Consider the following 11,816-nt stretch of genomic DNA (forward strand, 5'->3'; position numbering starts at 1 on the left):
GCTCCCTCTAAAGTGCATTACAGTTCTCCTGTAAAGCTCAACAGTTGCCTTCTCTCTTTGTTCTGCCCCCTATTCTCATTCTGATAGATATACATCCAAACTGCAGGGAACAGACAAAGACGTGCTCAGCCAGGCTGTTGTGAGCGAGTGTTTGACGAAGCCCAATGCAGATTGCATACCTCAACCCTGGCTGAAAGAGATTGGCCACAATGCCGCGGCACCCGGCCAGCTCTTTGTGCCGAGCAAAGGAATGGAAAACAGATGCCACATAAAATGCCCTGGCATGGGGGTTGTGTATTGATTCATTTGCTGTATTTTCTCTCTTTAAACAATGCTGCTTTATTACTCGGTTAAATATGCTGTATGGTTGCATGAGCATGCGTGCACATACTGTAGTGTGTGTGTGTGTGTGTGTGTGTGTGTGTGTGTGTGTGTGTGTGTATGTGTGTGTGCATGTGCGTGCTCCGGCATGCATCCAAGCCCGTTTGCGTATGTAAAAAGAGACCCATTCCAAAATACACTCTGGAGAGTGGAGCAAGTGCTAAAGTTTAAAAAACGAGCGGAATAACAAGTTTTAAGTTCCACTGATTATATTGCACACAGTTCCTTCTGAAGATCTGCAGGCAGATATACTCCTAGTGTAATCTCTAACAGTGATAATGGTTGTCTACTACTTGACAGCCGCTTGTGGTCTGAAGTGCAGGAAACAGGTGAGGTGCCCTCCAGAGAATTAAGATCAACAGGCTCCTGAGCTCCAGGTCAGGCCTGGAGTGACTCGTAAACATAATCTGCCTGTTTTTACTATTGCACCAATTTCACATAATAGAGAGCCATTTTCTCCTCAAGTTACACTTGACGAAGTAGACCAGAACTGTGTGATTTTTTCCCTGTTTCAGGAGAGTCTGTATCCCTCTTAGTGTGCTTTTTTCTCATCCTGAGTAATTGCCTTCCACTTAGATGACGTCCCCCTCTCTCTTATCGGCAGCTTCCACTCACAACAGTCTACTCCATCCCCACTGCATATGCCGGTTCCCTGCGCCATCACCAAGGTTCATAGCTGTCTCATAAATGTCAAGCTCACTTTTCCAGAGTAGGCTATTGCTTGATGCCCACTACCTCATGTTGTTTGCAACTCTCTGCGGGGGGAAGCCAGGGGCCTGGAGGGGGTAATGGAAAGGCATGTGTGACGAATTGAGGCAAAGGGCGAGGAAGCAAGCTGTGTGGCGATGAAGAGAGGAGGGGAGAGGAGAGGAGAGGAGAGGAGCTGAGGGCACAGCAGAGGGGAAAGTCTGTGGAAAAAATGCAGAGTTGAAGAGATTGGAAGAGCAGAATCAGCACTTATGCAAACATTCTGTGGAGCTAGCCACACACACACACGCACGCCCACACTGACACGCACACACACCTGTAAACAGCCACCCAGCATGTTTTGCTGTTGCGCCGTTACGAGTATCTTCTGTATCGGGATGTCATACTGGGTAGAGTCGGCTCTTGGAACAGCGACTCCCTGTTGCGCTGTGAGGCTATTACATGGTCTAACAGAGCTCGACTAATAACATGGACCAGATCAGCCACTTCCCACTTCCTCTTCAGATCATCACGTATCACAGGAGTTGGGGCATTTTTACCACCCACTCCGCTGCCAGTGACCTCTCTGAACCCTAATCCTACACACACACACGCGCGCGCGCAGACACACACACCACGTACCGGTGCTCCACTACTCTTGCTAACCTCTCCTAACCTACTGTATATATCCCACAATGCATAAATCATTTGTTGCCATCGGTCAATTGGCGACCATCCACCATTTGTGTTGTATTGTACTCTGGCTGTTTGTTGCCGTTAATCTGTTTGAATAGCTGCAGGGTTTTCCAAAAGCACTTCCCTCCAAATTTACCGTCTTGGTGGTTGAGCACACATCTGTCTTTCTCACAAACAGAATTCACACCCAAATTCACAGTCATATGCCAAAGCCTACGTACATAAACACCTCCAAACCCCCAATCCCCAAATCCCTGTTTAGTAATTGCATGTGTGTGTGCGTGTATGAGTGTGTGTTTGTGTGCACTGCTCATTTAAATATCTTGCTCATTCACTTGTGCATGTGTGGGGGGGTTTTTGTGTGTGTGTGTGTGTGTGTGTGTAGGGCGGGGTGTTTGCAGTGTGAGAGTGTGTACTGTGTGCTGTTGTCAGAGTGCAGTATGTTTGTGTTTGTGCCTCTGAATGGTTGACTTTTTTCCTGTTTGTGTTTTTGTGCTGTGCTGCTGGTGATTGAATCAATTCTATTGACTGACCTGAGCGATAAAGTGAGATGACACGTGAAAATCATTGTATTAACTAGTAAGGTCTTATTGACTCTCATAATGTTGCAATTGCACGAAGGCAAAATGTCTCCCTGATTAGGTTTTAGATCACATACACTGCTACCATAGCTTTTAAGAGGGATCCTTAAGGTTTGCTTCGGCACCTTCTCTGGTGCACAATGAACCCAAAACAACCGGGCCAAGAAAAAAAGGCAGCATTGCTCTCGCTCCTTCTTCAAATAGCACTCAGGACTGTGATTTGGTCGACTTCTACAAGCTGAACATGAGATGCAGTATTGGAAAAAGTGTAATCAATAGACGATGGACAAAACAACAAAATGCCACGCGAACTAACATTCTTCCACGCGTGTATCTTAATGCTAGATAATGCATTTGGCTTCAGGTGACACAGGATTGCATAATAAGAGGCTGGAAACTGACTACAGTCTGTGTGTGTGTAGAGCGAGAGGTCCTTTGGGAGACTGTAATGGAACACCATTAGAGGAGTCACAAGCACCAGTCTGCACGGCTTTATTGTAGGGGGAGGTGTGCTAACTGCCAAGTGTGTTTTCACCAGGCTGGAGCATTTTACACAAGCATCACACCCGCAGGCACAATGTCTTTCTCTCTCTCTCTCTCTCTCTCTCTCCCTCTCTCTCTCTCTCACTCTCTCTCTCTCTCTCTCTCTCTCTCTCTCTCTCTCACTCTCTCTCTCCCTTACACACACACACACACACACACACACACACACACACACACACGTACACGTACACACACACACACACACACTCCTGTCAAGCCCCTCCCTCGCCTCAGTCCTCCATTTTTTCCCTCGATCAACTCAGTGACACCCAGCAGTGGGCCGTGACATTACAGAAAAACAGAGAGAGGGAAGGAGAGGGGGAGAGAAGGGAGGGGGGGGAGTTGAGGAGAAGTGTCAGGGAAAGAGTGGGAGCAACATTGCAGAAAAAGAGGAAGAGGGATTGAGAAAGTGAGAGAGAGTGAGAGTGAGAGAAGGGGTTACGAGGGTGGGGGCTTGAAAAAAGATTGAGAGAAAGCAAGTGCTGGAGTGAGTGAGAAGTAAGTGAGGGACATGTGAGTGATTTCCTCAATGTCATGAGGCGACATGGGGGCGGCTGTAGCTGGGGGTGAAGGAGCGGTGAAGCAAACTTGATGGCCTACACATCTGATGAGAGGGACCGGTCCCCTTGAAAGAAAGAGCTCAATAATTCAAAGGGAGGTGGAAAAAGAGCGAGGGAGTGTGGAAGAGGGAGGCGACAGAACGGGAGCTGCTAGCTGACAGGCGTTCGCAATATATGTGGGGGGTTTAGGTGGTGTGGGTGTTGATCGCCCACAGGTCAGAAAATTATCAATCACCACCAGCTCCACCCCGACTGCATGTGGATGTCGGACGTGCCAGAAAACACCTTGCGGGCGTGCCAGCGCTCTGCGGTCCAGAGGCAGAATTCCTGGCGCAGGTGCATTCGCCATGAAATCTGTGGCGCTTTGTTCTCAGGTATAAGCTCCGTGTGCAGGACATCACTTTGGAACAATTCATTCACACTGGCAGCCGCACAGTATGGCCACAATCAGAGCCGCCACCAGCCTGCAGCGCAGACACAAGCAGAGGAATTATACTCTTATGAAAACCGCAGGGAGTCCATTCAGGGACCCGGTGCTCCGTGCACAACTCCATTCTGTGTAGTGCACACTGTGTCATCTGTCTCAACCGGCGGAGAGTTCAGAATGAAAGGGAAGAGAATTTGCAAATACAGTATAGTGAACTCTCATTTGCCTTGTGAGAGGTAAGACACCCAGCACTTACATAGCATGTAATGAGGGTGACATGGTAAGAAAAAGGAATAAAGCGGCATTAATTCAGAGATTTTGCTCTTAGCTAAATTAATGTTGAGGAGGATGAGAATTAAAAAGGGGTCACAGTGGGTGAAGCTGTGACAAGAGGACAGAGATTAAAATTCTTCATAATGCAGTAGCTTTAAATTCATTTCTAGGGGCCACATTCTATTCTCACCATTTTGAAAAGTTTTAGAAATCTGGAATTGTTCCTAAGTTGGATGATAATAGCCAAGCTAATTAGAAGCTGGCTTCAATTAAGCATTAAGCAACAAGATAATCTCAGCCATTTCTCCAACCTCTAATTTGAGCGCAGATATTCATTTATATGACAAATGGTATTCATTTTCCCACATACATAAGTATTCATCTCAGCCTCATAGAAATGGTGTTTTTCAGCGTGATGGTTTTCATGACATTAAACTTGGTGTGTGATGGGGCTGCAGTGCATCCTGCTGGCTGAGGGACAGCACAACAAGCATTACAGCCTCTCATCCTCCTTTATGTGGCCATTTGACCAGCTGCGACCGTATGCCCTTTACAGCCTGAGCTTTGTGCAAATGCCGCTCTGATTCAGCAACGATTCTGGAACAAGACTGTCGCTCTTTTACTTTTTCCCAGCTCAACCAGTGAACTGCATCTTTGATCCCTCCTGTTTATAGCCTTTGAATTATTTTATTAGTCATCCAGCATGGTTATCCCATGACTAAGCTGCTACTGCACAGTGAACTGCTGTCACTAAGATGAGCTGCCTACTAAGATAAAACATACTGATCGCAATTACAACAGTGCTGTTGTTGTTTGCATGGCTAGACAGAGAAGAGTCTTCAGGCAACACCTCCAGCAAGTCTTCTGACTAGCGTTGATGTCCGAATGAATTATTCTCTGTTAATACTCTACAGACAAGTGCTTATACAGTGTTTATACAGTGCTTATACAGTGCTTGCACATCAGCTGTTGTGATGATAGAGACAAATGTACAAAGCCGATTTTGTCCTCAATAAGAACATCAACAAATCTTCATGTCTCAATTTTAAACTGCTTACACTAGCACATTTCACACACAGCTCCCAAACCGGGGCCAGGGATTTTTGAGTGCAACTAATGTAATCCCTTCACATATTAGAAGTACATTTCTGGTCAGAATGGTTGGCACTCCTTTAAATTGTGTTAGTAATTCACATAAGCTTAAAAACTAAATCTGAAAAGTCAGGTTTTGTAGTGCAACTATAATGGAAAAGATTCACACACACCTAACTTTATCTAGCTTCAATAACTGTATAAACAAATTGATCCGATATTATGTGTGGGTGATAGGTTTTTGACATTGCTACAAGTTCTGGACCATTCCACCTTGTAGCGTTGTTTTGGCTTCGACTTGTACTTCAAAAGTACCTCAAGTTTTCATGCCGTAAGCAGAATCTAAGCCAAAGCACTCTAGTGGCTCTGAGGTCTTTTGGCTAATGACCCCTGAAAAACGATGGGTGCAGCTTTGTGATTTCCCCATGCATACATGCACACACAAGATTCACTTTCGGAGCTGATGATATGAAGCTATAAACGTTATTGAGGATACTGCAACTCAAGTATCGTACTGTTAACATGTAAAAGGGTTTGATCGTTTGCCCCGGAGCGGCCCTGCAGCTTTTTGTGCATGTTTACCCTGTATCTCCTTCGAAAAAAGCTAATGCACACACACACACACACACACACATACACACAATATTCTACAGTCTTTTACAATAATACTGTAGTCTTGTGATGAAATGCTGAAATAATCCAATTCATATTTGTTTCATACAACACCAAGTACATCTCTCTAAACATCATTAACTTAGTGATGTTGAATGGTTCTGGAGAGGCTCACTTTAAGACAAATGGGCTATCTTATGTTTGTTGCTGACAATACTGAACACTTAAATCCACATTAGCCACAGACATCAGCGCTCTGTAGTGCAACTGCTGTGCTGCTGGTGGATCACTTCAGCTGCAAATAGAGTGCTTCTTTGCAAACCTCCCTAGTAATATAATCATATTAGTATATTGATTACATTAATATAATTAATTTGATATAATTTATTTCAATAGTAGAGGTTTTTATACTTAATAGAGAAACAATAATAACCCTTAACAATAATTTCGCAGCCCCCTGTGGGGTCTCTGCAGCTCTAGCACAGTGTGGTCTATCTGGTCGGCTCAGTTAGGGCATAAACACCCACATTAAAAAGCTAAACTGCCATCCTTCAACCCCTGTGCTTCAAGATGGACTTTGAATAGCCCACATTTCACAGAGTTCATCTGGCTAATCGCCCAAAAGACGGTAGTAAACAATATTTTTTAAAAATATTTTCGCAGAGTAACTCACTATAGTAATACAGTACAATAAGTTGTGCATTATGCATAACTTTGGGTGCAGCAGTAGGAAGGTGACAGTTTTAATGGGGGTGTTTTAATGACTGAGAATGTGGCCATTAACGTGATTATTGATATATCCAAGTATACCACAGTAGACCAGCTTACTCTGGCTTAGAATTTGCCAAGTGTATTAAAACTGATTGATATTCATGAACTTAACACGAACACCATATGCCAAAAGGTTTTGCGAGGACTCGTCCAGAATTTCTTCCTTCAGTGCCAGACACTTGTCAAATCTTACAGGGGATGTTTACTCAATTAGTTTGTTTAGGAGGTTTTAGGTCAAGGACATTGATTTTTTCTACTTCTCAGGTTGTAATGCTAGGAAATTAATGTGTTTTTTGCTATACAACATTTTGATCTACAAGTCTATAGTTTCAGGTACGTATCATCCCATTTAGTGCAGGAACAAACCCTCAAAAAGGGCCTTAGTTTTTGTTCTACCCCTACCCGGGGTAGGGGTAGAACAAAATCCCTGTAGGTTTAGAAGAGAGAATTTCTCAGAAAAATTAAGTGTTTGATATTTCCGCCTATAATAAGGCCTTATATAAAAGGCTGCTGATTCACAATAGAACCATATATATTTGGTTGTTTTGGAGTGTAGGGACACTACCTGTAGGCCATCAGTGCAAATATGATGTAAATACAACCAGTAGGTAGAAAATGATATGGGATTAACTTGGTACTCCCTCTTTCAGGGCAGGTGTTTTTTTTGCACTTTTTTGCCTATGTGGTGAATCACTTCATTGATGAACTTAATGACTTTTGCAGTAAAAAGAAAAATTATGACCATCCATTTCATGAAGGGGACATGTCAAAGTTATGAAAAAACAAGGTCATGTTTTGTTCTACCCCGGGTAGGGGTATCTCAAAATTCTGTGGGTTTGGTTCCTGCTCTAATTTTTGAAAAGCTCCCCTTCCCCAGTACCAGAGATTTGTACACGTCTGCTTCCTGCTATGGTGTGGTCTGATGTAACTACAGCTGCAGCATGTGTCCTGCAGGGGGAATAAGGTGAGGCTGACTCTGCGGTTCCTCTTCCAATTGAAGAACTTGTTGCACATGGTCTCATCCCTATCCAAGCTGAGGAAGTGTTTGGCCAGAGCCTGAGGCGAGGAGAAGAGAAGTCATCCACATGGATGAAGGCATCACCAGGGATGAACTTCTCATAGTTTTCTCTGGAAGGCCCGAGCACCACAGGGACAGAGCCGAACCTCATGTATAGACTTTCTCTGTGATATAGTCCTAGTGGATGGAGTTCTCAAAGGCCAGGTAGAATTTGCAGCCAGCCACTATATCATTCTGTACTCGCGTTCGCTGACTTGGGAGTAGAAAGGACTCCTGTAGGTGTGAATATGGATGAACTCGCCCAGATCCTTGTAGTACCACATTCTCTTATGTTCTACGCTCCAGTTGCTAACAATCCAGCAGACCAGTTTGTGTTCGTGAGGGACAAAAAGAGCTCTCTCCTTGGTCCTCCTGATGATGCCACCATATGGCAAGCTGATATCTGCATGTTGTCTGTAATTCATGGTCAAATTGAACTGATTATTCAGACCAGAGATTCTCTTTGCGTTGGAGAGTGATACAAAATTCATCCACCCCCATTTCTGAGAGGGTGGCTGTGGGCCTTGGGGCAAATTAGACAAGTCTGTTTCAATCTCTCTGTGGTGGATGAGGAGGGCATCTGCCACATTAAACAGCTCCCTGTTAGCAGTCAGGTGACAGGCTTTGATGCTGAGTCTTGACTCACAGGAGTTCAGGTCAAAGGGTTGTCCAAAGGGCCGGTGCCATATCAGCACTGTGACCTCTTCTTGGTCAGTCTTCAGTTGGTCGGTGAGGACTCAGAGCCAATTCGATGCTGATATGTAGAGCAAGAGTAATGAGGTAAGGAGGCCAGCAGGAGAAGCCAAGTGAACCAGCAATGCAAAATCCTCAAGCTGCACCTGGATGTGGCCCACATCATCCACCCTGGGAAAGAATGAAATATTGCACAAGTTTAGATGTTTGGTTTAGTTGATGATTCCAACGTCTACAGTAGAACCCTAACTGATACATAACAAGTCCTTTATGGTATTAAAATTATCATAAAAAATGACGGTAACACTTTAGATTAGGGAACACATATTAACTATTAACAGGTTGATGATTAACATGCATATTAGTGGTGTATTGGTTCATTATTAGTCATTACAAACCAGTTATTAGCACCTTATTCTGCACTATTGTATTCTACAAGTATACCCCATACACCATGGGTTTTCCCTCAATAGCATTCTAATTAGTGCTTATGGCAGTCAGTAAGGAAGTTGTTGCAAATTAATTAGGCTTTTATATGCTTTGCTCAGTATGGGGCTTATAAAGTGCTAGTATCACATAATTATTGAGAGAAATTATTAAACTATTGAGCGAAAACCTATAGTTAATAGTTAAAATGTGTTCTCTAATCTAAGGTGTTACCAAGCTGACTATTGAACTGCTGGTGTTAGGGGAGGTGAGTGGGTTCTCGGTGCATTCGCTTTACAGAAAAGAGCCGTATCATGACCTTTACTCATACTTTAGCTACCACTGAATCTCTCCCTTGCAAGTCAACAAAGCACAGGAAGAGTGCAAAAGGAAGCAGTGTAAAGTGAGGTTTGTATACGATCATAACAAATGATTTGCAGTTTACAAAGATTTTCACAATAGCCTATTCAAGTGATAAAACAAAAACATTGTGGATCCTTGTATTTAAGATGTTTATCTACCATTAATCATACTTGTGATGCAGATTTCACAGTCTGTTATCAAGGGAGAATGACTACAATTACAGCAGTATTTTGCATGAAGGTGCATTGGCTCTACAAATATCTTACTGAAAAGAGAGAGCACATGAACACCCTCCTCAGTTCCTTTATATTAAAGGTGTAGAATGAAAGCACTTTTCTATCACGTCAGAACATCTAAAGCATGTTAATTCCCTCGCGATAAGTGAAATAAACATATTATGGTGTTGCATCTGCTGCACACTCAGAGCAAAACAAATTGAATGACGCCTTAATGTTTATCTCACACAATTCCCAAGACAATCCCAGACCTTCTTACCTTGATCCCAGATCTTCTTCCGCTGATGCAGAGTTTTGAGGAATAGAGAGGGAAATTATCTAACCTTGCCAAGAACGCTGAGTTTTTTTTTCTTTCGATTCCCACCTGTCCTCTCTTTGATGGAAGAGCAGCACAGTATGACTGCAGAGGGACCTGCATGTCTTTAACCTTTGTCCCTCCGTGAGACACACTGTCCTCTCACATAAGGAGTCATCCACTGGGCTACACTGAGGTGCTGTTAGGTGAGATCTATATTGGTAAAAAAAAAATATATATATATATCCATAGAAAATAGTATTTGTGCCATATACTGTATGAGAATTTCATTGGATACTATCTAATAATCCAGATTAACACTATCCAAATGTGTAAGATTCACTTCTGGACCCTAAGCTAGGATGCTAAGCTTTAGAGAGTATTACAGTTCAAGTATCTTTCTGTTGCCATTAAAACAGGGTTTGATCATTTGGCCTGGAGCGGCCCTATGGCTTTGGAAACATGTAAACCAGCATCTTGCTCGAAAGGCTGCAGTCAGCATCTTTCAAAGTTTGCCTTAAACTGGTTGAATTTGCTGAGTTAGCTGATCCATGTTAATTTCCAACCCAATAACATGAGGTAAATTGTTGTTCCACGTTATTCTACCTGATGGTAATACTTCTTAATGGTGACACTCATCCTACACATTGTCTACGGAGAAAATGGCTGCCATAATGCTCATGCCAAATAGAATTTTTGCAAATGCAAATGAGTATTGCTATGAGACAAACAAGCAGAGATGAATATATTATCAGTAAAGATTTAGGGCCATTAGATTATAAGTGTTGAAAAACAATGTGGTACAGAGAGAGAACGTACAGTAAGGAGTAACATGCAACGACTGATGCAATATTATCCACTGGACAATCAATGTAATTTCCAGTTTAGTTTTTAGGAGGCTGCCATTGGTTAATGGTGTAATACCCCGTTTCCTCCACTAGATGCTAATATTTCACTATGACAAAACCAAATCTGTACTGGTTTGAGACGTTTAGATTTTTTTTTTGGCAAAACATACTTGATAAATTATTTTAAAAAATGATCATTATTTTTTACATTGTGTTTAAATTACAGTTTAAAGCTATGTAGGTCCTTTAACATTTGATGTCAGTACTGTGTGTCCTCTACTATGCTACACTTGCACGACAGAAAGAACTCAAGAGCTGAAACATGAAACACGAAAAAAACAAATCAAGAATGAGGGCAACAGATGTACAAATTGGGTACACTGGCCATAGTAAATTACTTTTATTTAGGACATCACAACTACAATCGTCCTCCACCGTTTACAGAAATGATAAAACTGTTTTTGCCTTTATTGTCTTAGAATCATCCTATTTTGTTAGAAATAAACAACAACATTAGCAAAACAGAAACTTCACTCCGATGGATTGCTGAGACTGAGAATATAGAGAAATTGTCTCCAAACGTAGCCAGACACTAAAAATCTGTCATGACATTGTTAAAAATTCTCACTATGTTTCAAGCAAAGCAATGGAAAGTCCTGAGCAAGTGTGAAAAATTTAGGCCTGCTGTACTTGTGAAAGGATTTCCATTAACACGTAAAGAGCACACTTGTCATCACTTCCTCCGTAACCAATTCAGCACCCTATAAAGGTTCAACTTCCCCTCATTAAAATAGAAACTTGCACATAAAAAAAATGTCCTCAGACTGTATGAGAACAGTTCCTCTATATGCTTGTGAGCAATATTTTCTCATGGTTTTAGTAGGGAAATGTCCTTTTGCACATATTGTGACCAAATTTAGCACATGGGGCAGAGTACAATGCATTCAAATGGATTTTTTTTTTTTTTTTTTTTTGGTTAGTGGTGTAATTTTGACTACATTCCTTCATGAAAACATTCCAACTGTTTGTAATATAAGCAAGATAGCTACACTACACTAGTACACCATTTTAAAGGTCACCTGTGAACTCTATTGCGTAAACTGTATTGTATATATTTTTGACATTTTTTTTATTCTTATTAGATTTTATGTTGACACCTAGCATGGTATCCAGCCCATATGAAACGCAGTCTTCAGCACTCTTCGAATTGGCATGGCGATTCATTATGAATAGGGGCTGGATACCAGGCTAGTTAACACCTGCACCAAGAGAAAT

General features: G+C 42.3%; 1 pseudogene; it reads right to left on the bottom strand.

Annotated features, from left to right (window-relative positions):
• Positions 1-3,860: 3,860 nt before the first annotated feature.
• LOC139655119 (4-galactosyl-N-acetylglucosaminide 3-alpha-L-fucosyltransferase 9-like) lies at positions 3,861-10,332 on the bottom strand (annotated as a pseudogene).
• Between the last annotated feature and the right edge of the window lie 1,484 nt (positions 10,333-11,816).

This window comes from Centroberyx affinis, unplaced genomic scaffold (assembly GCF_046629955.1).
Source record: "Centroberyx affinis isolate AG114_WGS23_722 - 3 ecotype Tasmania unplaced genomic scaffold, CSIRO-AGI_Caff_v1 ptg002188l_1, whole genome shotgun sequence".
Lineage (NCBI taxonomy): Eukaryota > Metazoa > Chordata > Actinopteri > Beryciformes > Berycidae > Centroberyx > Centroberyx affinis.